Here is a 16,057-nt window from a genome sequence, read left to right on the forward strand (position 1 = left end):
TATTTTGTGTGCAGTCATACAGACCTTAAAACATTCAAGTAAAAAGAAATAACAAAATCAAGTATTATTTATTATTCTTGGAGCTGCAGTTGTCCCTATCTTTCAATTGATAAATACTGTTCATTATGAACTTGTACCTTTAGGGAGAACCTGCAGGACAGAAGAAAACTCAAAGATAACTTGAAGAATAACGAACTTGGAGATTGCACACAAATTCATGTAAACACCAAGCTGGACTAGTCTAGTTCTTATCAGAAAATACCTGTTTCAGGCTGGGGAACGCAGTATCTCCTGGAGAGATAGGAACTTAATTACTGAGCAGGCACAATTAACAAGTCCTGCATTTTCCATCTATCAGGAAATCAATTGCCAAAGTGTTGAAACTGAGAAACTGAAAATTCTGCTTACTCTAAGTGTCATGAGAACTGAAGAGTTCCTGCTAACACTGCTCTTTCTGTGACATCTCACCATTGTTTCTAAAGCCCAGGCTATTCTCTGCTGCTCTACTCATGGGGGCAAAGATGAAAGACTTGTGAATAGAATGGGGTATAGCTAAAAGGCTGGTTCTCAAGTAAGCCAGAGTAAAACTAATTTACCTGCTGTATTTGTAATTTGCACTGAATTCATTACACAGACTAATGAAGATGTGCCTTCATGTAATTTCTCCTAGGAATGACTTGATAAAGCAGTTTGGAAGCTAGGCGTAAAGAAGGGTAGAAAATAAATGCTTAATTCAGCATGGAAAATTATTCTGTGTATAGAGACTTGTGTGGTAACTTTTTCTTTGTAGACTGGCATGTACAGGCTGCTTGTCATCTTTGTTATAGTCAAATCTTAGCATATTTTTTCATAATTCTGAAGCACAAATGATTTGGTCATCAGGTGGGTACATCCTTCTGTGTGACCTAAAGTGTAAAATAAAAGAGACACAAGGAGGGTTCCTTTTATAATTGGGGTCCCCCCTGAGTTTAATATATTGACCTCAGATATTTCTTCCATTGCAGGAGATAAAGAAACTGTATGTGAATAAAGGGTAATTTTGATCAGTAAAGTGTTTTTAAAGGAGCCTGTACTTGATGACACTTTCAGTCCATGATTATTACTTCCACAGCTGCATGAATTCCTCTTCCTTCTGAATTCCTCTTCCTTCTCAGAAATATGGTCAAAGCTTTACATGCTGGGCTCTGAGGATAGAAAGGCTGTGATTATCATCTGTAGTAGTGCAACTTTGTTCAAGATATTTGTTAATGATTCATTTAAGACCCCTTATCCCACTTAATACCATTCTACCTTTTGGAGAGGTCCCCACAGGTAGTGTGCTGTGATTCTGCTGCAAGGCACATATGTTAGCAGAAGTGCTTGGAGCTCTGAGGTAAAGTACTGAGCTGTAAAGAGTTTCTGTCCAGTGTGTGCAGGGCAGCTTGATCCTAAGAGAGGTTGTCCCAAGATAGCCATTAGTAACATAAAGTAGGAGATCAACTAGGAGAAGAAAAGGCCTGCTTAAAGAACATCTCTGGTGCTCCTCATGTTACCCTAGAGCAAGAGGATGCAGTGACTGTGCTAGTGGCTCTACATTTATGAAGGATGTGGCACATGCAGAGGGAGTTCCCTAAGGCCTTACAGGCATTGAGCATATTCTGTTGTGAGTGCTATAACAGAGCTCTGAAGGACAGGAATCAGCAGTGCTGAGCTGTTGTTCTTACTGCCATTCTGTGAAAGCTAGCAACAGGATCGAGACTGTGTGCTTATTTACCCAAGCATTTGTCATACATTGCTTATACTTATTGCCACAGGTAGAATTTTAAATCAGAAGCCAGATGCATGACTTCAGATCTTACTTGAATCCACACTAGACACCCAGTCTTACAGCAGAAATATACCCTATTGTAAGGAAACCCAGTGCTTCAGGGGATTCTTCGTTACGTACAGGGTTAACAGGAACACAGCAAGCCTTATTTATGTGTAGCACAGGAATTGCCAGAGCAGCAGAAATATTGTTTTCTTTCAATGATTAATGTGCTCAATAAAAGTGTAGCATCTGCTGCCAGCTTTCATTAACAAATAAATGAAAAACAAACCCTCGTGCTAGGCAGTGTATCTCGGGACAGCTTAAACAGGACTGAGCTGCTTTGGACTTCAGCTATTTTCTTTAGCACAACAGTGTGGAGCACTTTCTTGTTTATAGGATAAACACATGGGATTGAGGTGATCTGTGTAGCACACAGGAGCAGTTGCCAACCCATAACATTCTGCAGAATGCAAAAATTCCATAGCTACTCCCTTGGGAGTCATAGGCTACAATTTTCTTGCATGTTGGTTTCAGTGTAAATAACAGTTTAAATCAGCTGAACAGACAAGCTGGCAGTAAAACTTTGAATAAAGTCTTAGTTAGTTAATTTTCCTTCTTTCATAATATAAATTCAGCAGACTCAGAGATCAGTCCTTGTATTAATTTAGGAGATGTGGTATTTTACACCACATTAGTATGAGTAATGCATGCAAAATGTACAACTATACATGGGTGCTTTTTTAGCTACTTTTTTAGCTGCCTCTCAGAAAAGTGGACTGAAATCCAATAAATAGCTTTAGTTTGGGCCTTATTTACTGTGGAAACAAGGTTTATTTGACCATGATGTCTTCCTCTTACACATTTTGGTTTTGTAATTTCTGAAGCATATTGGCCAGTTCCACCCTCTTTGACCAGGAGATAAAGGGAAGAAGAGTTTACATACAACTGTGTCTCGGCACAGGAGAAGGTCACAGCACCTACCTATAGACATCTCAAAATCCACACCTCAGAGAACCACTGTGAGTATGCCAGCCTCACAGAAGTGAGTACACGAAATTTTAAGCAGCTGATCTTTCTCAGCTCTGGTACTGCTAGTGCTAATTTCCTTCTTGGAAATTTGAGACTGAGACTCTCAGACTGGACATGACTTTGACAGGAAGTTAATTGAATCATTCCCAGGATGGGTACCGACTGGGCTATTTTTTTTACAGTTTACACATCTTTGAGGATTTATTTTTTTTTAATATAAAAAGTGTTCTTTTAAACAAATAAGCAGAGACTGTTTCCAGTAACAATGTGGCTGTCCTTCAGAGTCATGGAAGCCTAGCAATTTCCAGACCCATCTGCTTGTGTATTGGTAAAATAGAAATTATTTATTCATAATGGAAATGTATCCCAGAATGGCAAAACCATTTCATCACTAAAACCAAAAGATACAAATCCATCATGACCTGAGGGAGATAATGGAGCAATCCCTGCAGAGTTTGGTGAGGGACAAGGACAGCTTAGGGTATTTGTTCCAAACCCTGATGAGTACTTTAAGTTTAATGGCAGTACAGAGAAACTAGCTGCACCTTCAACTGTACTTCTGTGAGCTATACTGAAACCAAGGAAACCTTTTCCCTATAAATGCTAGACTGGAGACCAATTCATCTGCACTGCTGTTCCCATAAAATCAGCCTCTCCCAATTATCTTCTTTGTGAAGAGCAAAACATTTCCAGACAGAATAAGCTAGATTTCAACAACCACAAAAGCTATGCTAACGTGTATCACAAAATGTGTGCACACCAAAGAGATGGAATTGGATTTACAGGTTTCCTGTACTTTGGTGCTTGGTCCGAACTTGATACTCATGTAGCTTCTACAGTCAAACATGGAAGAAAATTTCATGTTACTGAAAACAAAACCTAGTCTTTAGTCAAGTAACTATTATCAGCATGCAAGCATGATTATTTGCTAATGAGCAGACTTCTCGCTGTATTTAATTGCATCACACTTTTCAATCTTATATTCTTTCTGTGGTGATTATGCTCTTCTCTATTATGAGTCATCAGACTCTTCAGGTATGTACAGTGTATGCTCTGCAGAATGATGCATTGAGCAGGTGTGGCAAAGGACAGGGTAGTTCAAGTAAAAGGAAATTGAAATGTATTTTCAAAGAGAATGTACAAATACCTTAGTGTTTGATTTCCAGGGTGGTGATTAATTGCAACTGTAAGATAAGAACATACAGGACAAATGAGAGCAATAGCCGTTTGTTATATCATGTAGTAGGTTCATCTCTGGTTTAAGCTGGCTTTTGGTGGTGTAAACCAGAGAGCAGGGACTCTGGCAGTCCCAGAGAAGAAAAAGCATGAATTCCCTCTCTCTGGTGAATTCTATGGGCTGGCAAGCTGTATGCAGAGGCCACTGATTTTCTGGCATTCTGAGGCCATTAAAAATGTTACCCGTAGTAGATACAATGGTGAAAATTATAGTATGGCCTGCCTATGTGAGCATAAGATCATACCCATGCTGAAGCTGATCCTACTCATTTACTTGTGCTTGCTTGTGCTGGCAAACACATCTTGGCTCACGTATGCAATCACAGTTCAGGAAATACAGTGACCATACTTAAATCCTGAACTCAAATGCCAGCAATGTGATCTGCAGGCTCAGGAGGTGTAGTGAGTCAGCAGAATTTGTCCAGTTTATACATGAGCTAGGCTGAAGAGCAAAAGAAAATTGGAGCTTTTACCTCTTTCCCTTGTATTTATAAAATCATTGTATGCTTTGGTGCAACTTGCAGTTCCATCTTAGAGCTGTAAAAGTTGTTGTGTTCCAGGTCATAAATTAAGGTGAGATGGCAGTGCTGTGTGATGAGGCTTGCACAATACCCACACAGCTTGTATCTGGCTCAGGGCTTTACTATTAATTCCTCACTTTCAAGAAGACAAAATTCACATCCTGTTCTTTCTTTGCTCTCTGGAGGACACTTCCTGTTATGTGCCACAAACAGAAATCTCTTTCTAGACAGAATAAAATTCCTGGAGATGTAATGCAGGGAAGCAAGATCATCTCTGAAACGAGATTATGTGTTTGCCTGTTTTCCAGTAGTGTGGGGCACTGGGTAATGAAATTAGTTCCTAGCCTGAACGTTCCTGCTGTTATCTAACTCTCACTGTACTTCATGTCAATTATTAACATGAGCAATGATTGAAATCTTAAAACATGTTAAGAAACAGGACTCTTACAGAATTTTTGTTAATCTCTATTATTTTGTGATCTTTATTGTGGAGACTGCCTTTCTCTCCATCTCTTTTCCAATGTGCTCTCCCAACTGAGGTGTTTTGGGCTCATATATTGCTTTTAGTCTTTGGAGACTGGGGTGCTGAAAGGGTTTACTATTTGTTTCACCTTCCAGACAAATATCTTGTTCATCATATATAAGCCTTCTGTTTATGAGTTAATTTTGCCTAATAACACCACACACACAAAAAACCACCAAAAACAACAACAAAAAACTAAGCAAAACCCCCAGAAGACAGTAGACACAACTAAGTGACTTAGTTGAACTCTTAGATCAAAACCATTTTTATATATATTAAGGAAGTCATTGAATATCTGCATTGAGTGTGAAAAGCCTTTTATGTTTGGCTCACAAAATATATCTTCAGTTAATTTTAGACCCAGTGACAATGCTTTGCTTTTTCTCAGTGTAATAAATAATGCAGTATAAAACCTGCTAACTGCTAGCAAAGTGAGCGCTTCAGTTATGTAAAGGGTTCAGGGGAGGGAACTGTAGGGCACAGATCAATGTGTAGTCTAGGCACTTGGTATGAAGTATGAATACAAGGGCTGATCTGTCTGCCTTCTGCTTCAAATGGAGGTTTAAAACAGCATGTACTAATCAGAAAGTACTAGGGATTCTCCAGCTGAATGTGCGTGCTCAGCCTGCAGGAAACACTAGTCTTGGTATAATGTGTGTTGGGATAGGGAATAATGTGACTGGAAATGACTTCCTGCTGGATCTTTTCAGAGAATACAATTTTAAGCTTTACTATCTGGCAAATGTGAAAGCAGCTTTCCACCTGCTTTGACCTTCTCTGGGTTTGGGTCTTGGGGAAGAAATGCAGGGAGCCATAGCTTGCCTCTTAACAGCATTGCTATGCCTGTCATCATCCAACAGAAAATGCTTGTGTTCTGAATCTGCCTCAGGAAGAGTTTGAGAGGGAAAGAAATGCAGGCCTAAACTCATGCTATGATGGTTTCTCAACATGGTAGGTAATGTAACCCAGTACTGGGTAATCCCATCCCAGTGTTTTTTTTACTGCCATAATGAAACTGTGTGTGTGCAAATGGCATCCTGTGTGTCTCCTTTCTGTGTGCAATTGAATATTGTGAGGTACCTGGGACAATGAAATGCAGAGATCAGCTAGAGAAAAAACATACCAGAAAATTTGACAGCTGAATTTCCCCCAGCTTCATGGATCCATACAGAAGAGCTGTTCCAGTCTTGGAGGTGTGAACTAGTGATTTACTCTGAAGAGTCAGTCTGTTACTTTTTCTGGTTTGCTTTCTCAACTGGAAAAAAAAGCTGCCAGGACTAATTCATAGTTGTGAGTGTACTCATTCCTCTGCAAGAAAACAGATCTCTGAATCAGGATTCTGCGAGAAGTCAGCTAAATGTCAGCAAAGCTGTTGGTTGCATTTGTTTAGGCCATACATTGCAAGAAGCAGTCCTTTGTATTTCAGGTCAAATGTTTTCTCAGAAACAAACCCAAAAGTGAAAAGAAAAACAAACAAAACCCAAACAAACAGCAGGCAAACCAAAACAAACAAATTAACCTGCAAAGAAAACAGGAAGAAGTAAGTTCTATTTTGCAATGCATTACCATTGGGACAGAGAAGGATGTTGAGAGGCAGCAGTCATAAAAGTGCTGTTACAAATTTTCTCCTTAATACACAGGTTTTATGATGAAACTAATGGCACCGATGTGAAGAATAACTCCAGAGGGCAATCTCTTGGAATGAGAGAGATGTTATTTTAGAAAATTCAACTGAGAAAAGAAATTATCATATGTGAAGTACTGTGAATACTTTGAGTGATGTAGCAGTGTGAAAGCCCTTAGCTGACCTTGGACAGATCACTGTGAGAACTACTGCAGATAAACTATTTCAGTGAGCTGAGAAGTAAACTATTAAGATGTAGGAGTATTACATTATGGTATGATCTGGTAGTTGTGGTAGCAGTTATCTAGTATCAGGTTGGATATTATCCCCATTCTAAAATGTGGAGCCTGAGACACAGTGTTATTTATCTTGAACTGTTGCACAGAAATGCTGGAGATGGAGGTTGTTCCTGTAGATCATGCTCAAGTTTATTCCTCCTCCAGTTCCCCGGACACATGCTAATGTTGCCATCCCAAACCCATCACTGCTATAAGAGGCATGTATGGAGACATGATCAATTTCCAAAGGACTTAGAGAAGTATTAAGGCCAGTGACTTGAGGATTATTCACCTGGAATATAGTTATTATCTATCATCTGCATTCAAGGAAGGAGATGAAAATGGGAACAGGCAGAGAGAATTGTTACTGAATTGAGTAAGGAATTGGAGGGGGTTTTCACAGCATAAAAGACAGAAACCTGTTTAATTAAGCAAAGCAGAGGCAGTATAGAAGATAACAGATAATGTTGACACAACAACCAAGAGACACTTGTCCAAGAATAAACCTGGAGTGGAATTTTTATGTAAGAACAGTTAGAAAGAAGAAATTCTGAAATGGTCTTCCTAAAGTACTGAAAGGGAGAAATAATCTGCTTTTAACAGGGAGCATAATACTTTTATGAAAGGATGGAACAACGGAGTGCCATAAAAGGCGAATGTATTCTGTTGCTCATGAGATCACCTTGCAGTAAATGTTCTTAGAATCCTAAATTTCTATGTACTGTATGAAACCATGAACAGAGTTACCACTGCTCAAAGGAAAGAATTTTGTTCTCACTGAATGAGGCTGTTCCTTGCCCTAGACACAGTGCTGTCACAGTTTTGAAGAGGTGGCTCATAAGAGGTATTGGTTAAGCAAGAACTGGTGCAGAGGCCTATGCTGAATTAACTGCTCCAGCATAAGGCATGTGTATCTGTAAACTACAATCTTGCATCATCTGCTGCTGAAAGTCATGTGGTCCTATATGGAAAGCAGCAAACCAGGTGAGCTAATGATATTGCCAGGGACTTTTATTTTTGGGTTGCTTACAACAACCTTAATTCTCTACTGTTGTTAGAATCTGCTGTTAGTGATTCTTGAAATACCATGCTGCCCTCTGGAGTTTGCATAATGTATGGTTTGGGGTTGGAGGTTTTTTCAGTCACTGGAAAGAAAATTATAGTTAAAACTCATTTTTTTGTGTGTATGGAAGTAAGCAGATTAGGCATGAGCATTCCAAAGCCATCTCTATGGTCTGGATGTTATAAAAGGAACTGTGCATGCAAGTCATTGAACATGTCTTTGTCATCATTTCTCTATATTAACTTTTCAGAGGTTCTAGAGGCTCATGTGCAAAAGTGCCAGTTCCTGGCAAGATTGCTTGGTTGCAAACATTCTATTTAGATTTGAACACTGAGATAATTTGCAGCAATAGGAGGAATTCTTATACTCTGGCATTGTCCATTGGTCTTGCATGAGTCCGATCCCTCCACTACAGTCACTAATACACCTTACGCTGCAAAGATCTGCCTGCCTGATAGTTTCCTCCAGCTCTGGTGTCTCCTTTGAAATGATCGCTTGGGAGAACTGAATGTGTGGCAAAATGAGGAATGCAAGTGCTTAGAACAAGCATTTGTAAAGCACATGCAAAGTTTAAGCACAGAGGAGGATGACCATGTGACAGAAATTGACTCTCATAGTTTGAATATTCTTAACATTTAAAAAAAGAGGAAAGTTACTGGAGTGACTCTATGTAATAGTCTTTCTTCAATGAATTGTTTAGCATGAGACCAGATGGACAATGGTGGGAATAGAGTTAGGTGAAGTAGGTTGCCTAATTGCTCTTTTTTTGTTGTTCATTACTCTGGGAATCAGTTTATGGTACAGTGTGTTCATCAGAGACAAACAGACTGGAACAAAGGAGGTTGGAGCTGGTTAGGTCCCATGTGTTTCTGTGCCATTGTAAGGCTTGGATTTGACAGGATATGAGAAGACATTTTAGTCATCTGTCTTCTCCCCTTCTGCTCCACAGTGCCTGTGCCATTTCATGGGATTCCCAGGGAAGATGAAGTAGAGATGTGCCAAGAGTGATTTCTAGTGCCAGAAAACATGACAGAACTTCTACTGCTTTGAGTGAGAGGCAAGGGTTTCCATTTGTTCATCTAGTTGTAAAGTATTTGCTGCCATTCCCTAAGGGTTCCTTCCACAGCTCAGCTGTGCTGAACTAGGAGCCAATGCAGTGTTTGGTGAAGTTGTTCCATGCTTGGCAGAGACCACTTTGTGGGCGATGAGGGTGAGGCTGAATGGCAGTTGTAAGAGCACTGTCAAAATGAGCACTAGCCTTTGCACTAGAAATTTCCATTTCAGCTGCTCAAACAAGGGTTGTGGCTTCCTGTAGTGCATCCCAGCCTGCCTGTCTTGACTAGAGCTAGTGATTGCTTTTCACTGAGCAAATATCCATGGAATGACTAATGCCAGCGAACCTCGAAACCATCCCTATTACAGGGAGTAGTGTTACTAAAGATAGGAGAAGTATGTGTTCTTAATATCATATAAGAGGAAAACCAATGCCCTTTTCTGGTGTATTCTAAAAATGCTGAAAAATAAGCAATGGTCTGTGCGTTTATTTTATCAAGAGCAGGTATAAATGCTTCTTAGCCAGTCTTTTTGTATGCAAAATTCCCAGGCCTTCGGTACTGTACTTCCTCATATATGTTTTCAACTATTCTTGTCTTTGTAGTGATTTGCACATATAATGAATAAATAAGTTCAAAATGAACTACCAGTGTTTATAGCTGACTACAAAAAAGAACTTCCTTTTTCACAGTTTGCCTTGTTGAAAGCCAAATATTTACATTCACTTTTAAATGATCATATGCTTATTTTCAGATCAGGATATACTTGATAAGGTCATCAACCATGCAAATAAGACAACAAACCAATGTTGCCCAAAGGAGCCCGGGAGCTTGACAGGGTTTTAAGTATGAAATAAGGTATTTAGGAATAATTTGCAAAGCAGAACTGCTGACACAAACCACAACAATTTCTTCTTGACAATTTATCCTATTTTCTGACACTTTTTTCTCAAACCTTATTTTTATATGGAGAGAGCTTAACCAAGTACAGTTCTTCCTTTCCCTAATGCAAAATAGGGGCACCTTGTTCCTCAAGGCAGTGTGTCTCTTCAGCAGCTTTCCTGCCTGACAGAGCATGTCTTTTTCTCTTGCATTGCTCATAACTTCCTAGAGCCCTGCACACTGAGAATACTGACATATGTCCTCATGCCTTAGGATACTGATGCATAGTTATATCAAGATAAATATTGGACTGAGGGAAGATTTATGTTCATCTGCCTCTTATATCTCTTGTGATGTTGTTGATATCACCTTTTTTTAAAGGTCTGTTTCTGGAGAGGGGACTAATAGATAAAATTAGGTTGGAAAAGGTGAGCCTGCTCTGCCAGGAGGATTGGACTCGATCGTCTTTCAAGGTGCCTTCCAATCCCTAACATTCTGTGATTACTGAGTTCAGCCATTGACCTAGTATTGCCAGGTCATCACTAAACCACGTCCCTCAGCACCACATAGCTTTTAAACCTCACCAGGGATGTGCATTCCACTGCTTCCCTGGACAGCCTGTTCCAGGGCTTTACAACCCTTTTGGGGAAGAAATTTTTAATTGAGTTTTCATTGCTAACTTCCATCTACACCTTATTTCCCTGAATTAGTGTCTTATAGACTTAAGACAGGAAAGCTCAAGGTTTTTGTGTGCAGCAGAAATATGCATCAGTAAACAAAAGCAGCAGCTGTGACCTCAGCATCTATAACCTGTTCTGTTTTTTGTACTACTCTTTTAAAACTGAAATGATAGGTAACATTCATCTTGATGACTAGGCCCAGTTCATTTTGCCTGAAGCCATATGACCCTGAACATCAACATTGTCTGATTTTAGGCTAAACAAGGTTGGTCTGGATCAGTACTTAACTGTGAAGAAACAGGAAACGACCTTCAGTAACAATGCTTACTGCTGGTTCAGAGAGGACATGTGACCATTCAGCAAGGACACAATTTTTTCCTGAGTTGGTGCTGAACAAGGTGGGAGGCAAAATGTTGCTTGAAATGCTGGCCAAAATAATCAAAACCTTATGTAATCACTTTTATTCAACAGTGTAAATAAGATCTTTCTGTCTAGCCTTGCATTTCTATATCCAAACTAGAAAAAAATATTCTAATATGGTATGCAAAGGGTTATTACATTATTAAGGAGTAACAAGATGTTTCTGTTACTCATTGCTTCTGAAGTGGCACAACTCTAACCTTTCCAGATATCCAGACAGATTTAAGTTCTCTTGGTTTATATGTATACCTGGAGCCTCCACTTTTCAGACAGCTGAAAAAAATAGGTTATGAAAAATGATGTACGTAGCAAATAGAAAGTATTGTATGTTCCCCTCAAGCTGTTGTGAGTGTCCTCCTAGTGAAGTAATTAAGGAAGTACCTTGACCATGTGCAAAAGTTAGGAAGAAACAAAAGGCATTTGCACAGTCCTATAAGGTCTCTGTCAGAGAGAATTTACTGAGATTTTGAATAGAGAATTTGCCCTCTGACTTCTTATTCATTCCTGCTGTGCTGAGGCGTGAGAGGAGTAGTTTCCATACAGTTTCCATACAGTAAATATCCCGTATAAAAACTGAGAAATTTTAAGTGTTGCTTTACTCTGAATATGACTATCTATTTTACTTCCTTATTAACCAGATCTTCATGATGTGCATATTCACTTACAACTTCTTACTTCAGATGAAGAAAAAGGATTAAAGAAATATTGCTTTTAAAAAAAGCGTTGCTGGTCCAATTTAGGTAAGAATTAGGCAGCTGGATTAGTTTTCCATTACATCAGCAGAATTTAGGAGATTCTAGATTGTGACACACAAGAAGAGACCCCCTTGCCAGCACAGAGGTGATGGGATCATTGCAGCCTGCAAATTGCTCCTGGTGTTGGCAGTGTGAGGATTAGAAAGATTTCCTATGAACAGACAGTCCAAAAGACTGGAAATTAAAGGGAAAAAAGTCTGAGATGTGACCATAACAGTTTAAGCACTAATGGTTTAAGTGCTAACAAACCTGATGCCTTTTCATAATCTTAAAGAAATGCTGAATATTTCATATCTTTCCTTCTATTTGACTCTCCACACAGTTTTTCCTCTGTGGTTATGAGTCAGCCTTGGCTCAAGTGTCCTGAAGGACATGTAGTGGTCCTTAACTAAACAAATAGAGATGGCAATCTAACCATAATTTTAAGTAAGCATTTTCAGTCATATAGCTAATCCACCACACAACTTGGCATATTGAGGATGAGGACAAAATGAAACCCACTTAAATTAAGAGGAGATCATCCATTAAAACCTTTCTGCACTAGAAAGTTGTCCAAGTTTCACTATAAGTAAGATTTAATGTTTTAAATTCAGGAAAACATGTTTTCAGTATCAGATCAGAAGGAGATATCATCTGTACGTGCCTTCCTGAAGGTCATGATGGAGAAAATACTTTTAGGATGTTTTGGTAACAAGTGTATTACCAACAATGACAAAATAGGACAGGTTGAACTTACAAACATTACATCAGACTTGTTGCTAGAGATAACATGTTTGCTAAACTTCTCAGAATGAGCTGATACCACAAGTCATGTCCCTGTGGTCAGTACTAGGATGATTTCCTGCTACAACTGGCTAGCAGACTGGTATATTACCACTTGCCCAAAATATTGAACGTATAAAGTGAAGACATGTTTATTTTGGGTAAATAAGGGCAAGCATTTTCTCCTGGAAGGACAAAAAGGTTGTTAGAAAGTACAAATAATGGAAAATGCCAGTATGCTAATCATAAAGACAACTGAAGTTAATATGTATTTTAAGGAAATCTTATTACATGGAGAAGTGCAAGACTTACACCTTTCTGTGTTTTCAAACAGCATAATGTTTATATTTTTAATTCAGCAAAAAAGGGTTTTGATTATTAAATAGGTTCTTTTATCATCTTACAGCATGTATCTTAGATTTTGGAATTTTAAAGCACACTAGACAGTACTCTGAAATAGCGTAGGCATTTGTTCAGGTTTTGCTGTCTGCTGCTCATTATCTTCTCAGAGACTACATCATGTTGTGGAAGTTCCCAAAAGCTAGGGAGAACACCAATCTTGCAGTAAAAAAATAAAATAAATATTCCTAATATCCAATCTAAACCTTCCCTGGTACTACTTGAGGCCATTTCCTCTTGTTCTATCACTTGTTCCTTGGGAGAAGAGACTGGCCTCTGTCTCACTCCAACCTCCTTTCAGGGGACTGTAGAGAGCAATGAGGTCTCCCCTCAGACTCCTTTTCTGCAGGCTGAACAACCCCAGTTCTCTCAGGTGCTCCTGCACAGAAAAATGGGAAACCTTACCATTCTTTTCCCCTGCAAATAAGAATATTTCTTAAGCAGAAATCTAGGCATCTTGTCCTGCATTCATAGCCAAACTTTTCTGTGTATTGCTCTGAGCCACATGTTATCGTAAGGGACTACACAGCCATACATCTTCAATGTTGTTACATACTGATACTGCATATGTGACAATTAAGGTTGCACTTATCTGGCTCCTGATATGATTGGTAAATCTTTTCTTCTTCTGTTTCAGAGCACAAAGAAATAATACAATAGTTGGTCAGTAAATCCATTGGCTAGAAAGGCTTTACTACTTCGGTCACAACTGCACATACTTGGGCATTGTTATATTTAAAAAAGAAAAAAAAAAAGGACATTCTTCTTCTCCTGAGGTTCCTCTGGTTGACTACTTGCTCAAAAAAAAAGAATAAAAAATGTTTGCTACTTCCTAAGGCACCGGTGTTCAGGCTCCATGTTGCTCTCACGGTGCAAATATTCTATTAGTCTTTTACTAACAGATGCAAGTCCTAGCTTGGGTTTGTCAGTCCTTACAAGTATTCATTTCCTTTCATTAAACTTCATGTTCAGAAAATGTATGTTTCAGAAAACACAATATTTACATGTCAAATCCTATCATACTACTTAATCCATTTCTTCTGCTGATAGATATGCATTTAATTCAGGATGTGACTTATGGTCAAACTTACTGTTCAAAGCAATAGGGTTTCTTAGAATGGATACACTGCACAAAAGGAAAATAAGAGAAAGAGAAAGCTAAACTGCCAAGCCAACAGTGGAGGATAAAAGGATTAGCACTTCTGGGTGACTCCATTTTGGGAGGCCAGTAGGTTTCCAAGGCCTCATTTTTGAAAAGGGTCATTGAAGTTTCCCACAGTGCCGAGAAGATCTGACATAATTTGTTACTAATCAGAGTAAGTCTGAAAAACACATTCTGCACATTTACAGAACCAGCATCAAGTTCCTTGACTAACTGAGAAGAAACTTACAATCCTCCATTCTCAGGTTGTGGCTTTCTTTTCCTACTTCTTACACTAAGACAAACTGTCCTAGAACATATGTTCAATACTTTCAGGAAATGCCTCCCACATTAATACAATGAGAGATTAATACAGAGAGAGATTTTTGCCCTTTGGTGTTAAAAATAGGCTACAACATGTAGGAAGAAAAAATATTTTTCAGTTATCTAGCAATGGATTCATTCTTTTAGTGAAACATTAGAAAGAAAAATGGAATGAATGAACAGCCAGCAGATGTGGATCCATATTTCTGTAAACAAAAATCAACTTCTTATTTCTAGGTACATGAAGATTGAAGAGAATTTTCAGCTACCTGTCTTATGCATCACTAAGATGTAGAAGTAAGTAAAACCAACTTAACTACACACACATCTTCATGCATTAGAAAACATTTATTATCTAGACACAAAATGTTCATAGCTCTTCCTTAAAATGGTTTACTAGAAATTTCTTATTCTGTCCTCCCAGTGGCTTTGCTATAGGTCAGGATTACAAGTAGTAAGAAAGTATTTTCTTGCCTGCCCCCCAACTTCCCATCCTTCCCATGTTTATATAGTAGATTTAAAGCACAAATTAAAATATCTTGAGTACTTTACATCTGGCGTATTATGAAACAATTCAACTAAAGTAACTTAAAAATAACCTTCCTGGCTTGTACCGTAAACTCGCATCCACAGTTCTTCTTGTAAACTCGCATCCACAATTGTTGCAAACTCACATCCACGATTCTTGTTGAAATCACTTTCCCATAGAGTCAGCCAGTAAGCCATACTGAAATGCCATTTGATCCCCTGTGTCATTGCATGCTGCTATCCCAAGAAATGGGTCTTTCTCAAAGTGAGCTTAGTGGATCTCTGCTCTGGGATTTATACAATGCAATAAAAAAATGACCGAAAAAAAAGGGGGGTGAAAATGCAAATATATTTTAAAATATAATATTAGCATTGTCAACATGAAAGACTTTATTTACTGCACAGAAATAAAAATATTCAGAATAGTGCAATTTGTTTCGGGGAATGCATCAAAAAGTTTCAACAACTAACACACAGTGTTTCTTTGCAAAATAGCCCTTTGCATGATGCTGAGGCTGGAATGGCTTTTGCCATGGGTACCTACATTCCTGTAAAAGAAGGTCATATTGTGGCTGCTTCTTTTGGATTGCCTGTCTCTGTCTTTACACAAGTCAAACAATAAATAAAGGCAGTCTGTTAATAGAGAGTAGAGGTTAAACTGTTATTTATTGTCACAGTTTATGGAGAGATTCTGCAGAGACTGTTACTGACCTTCTCTGCCTACAAAATAAGAGTCATGTATTTATTTCAGGCAATCCATTTGCAATAAAAAACAAATTACAGTCTTGCTGAAGAGGTACGTGCTAGCATGTAGAAGGTGAGCTATGATAAATCCTGGTGAGGAACAGTTGCTGAGTTAGTGCATTGCAAATTCACATCATACTATGTCTCAGCATATTGGATGAGGCGGTAGTTGAGAAACAACGGATTTCTTCCCGCAGGTTTTGCAGTCGTCTTTTAAGTGTTAGAGTTGAGTATGAGAAAAGTATATAGCACATTTTCAGTTATTTGAATTTATGTAGTAAAGAGACCTGTAAAACTAAACAAATAA

At 38.6% G+C, this 16,057-nt stretch overlaps 1 long non-coding RNA gene across 2 annotated transcripts; it reads right to left on the reverse strand.

The window, feature by feature from the left end:
* Nucleotides 1-247: 247 nt before the first annotated feature.
* Nucleotides 248-15,287, reverse strand: LOC137445836 (uncharacterized). 2 transcript variants are annotated; one of them, XR_010988500.1, is made up of 4 exons: nt 15,153-15,287; nt 6,222-6,406; nt 3,966-4,002; nt 248-1,184 (listed from the first exon to the last, which is right to left on the reverse strand). It is a non-coding gene; the product is annotated as an uncharacterized lncRNA (long non-coding RNA). The 2 variants fall into 2 exon arrangements; XR_010988499.1 differs by having other exon boundaries at nt 15,093-15,287.
* Between the last annotated feature and the right edge of the window lie 770 nt (nt 15,288-16,057).

This window comes from Melanerpes formicivorus, unplaced genomic scaffold (assembly GCF_026170545.1).
Source record: "Melanerpes formicivorus ecotype bairdi unplaced genomic scaffold, bMelFor1.0.p_v2 SCAF_2, whole genome shotgun sequence".
Lineage (NCBI taxonomy): Eukaryota > Metazoa > Chordata > Aves > Piciformes > Picidae > Melanerpes > Melanerpes formicivorus.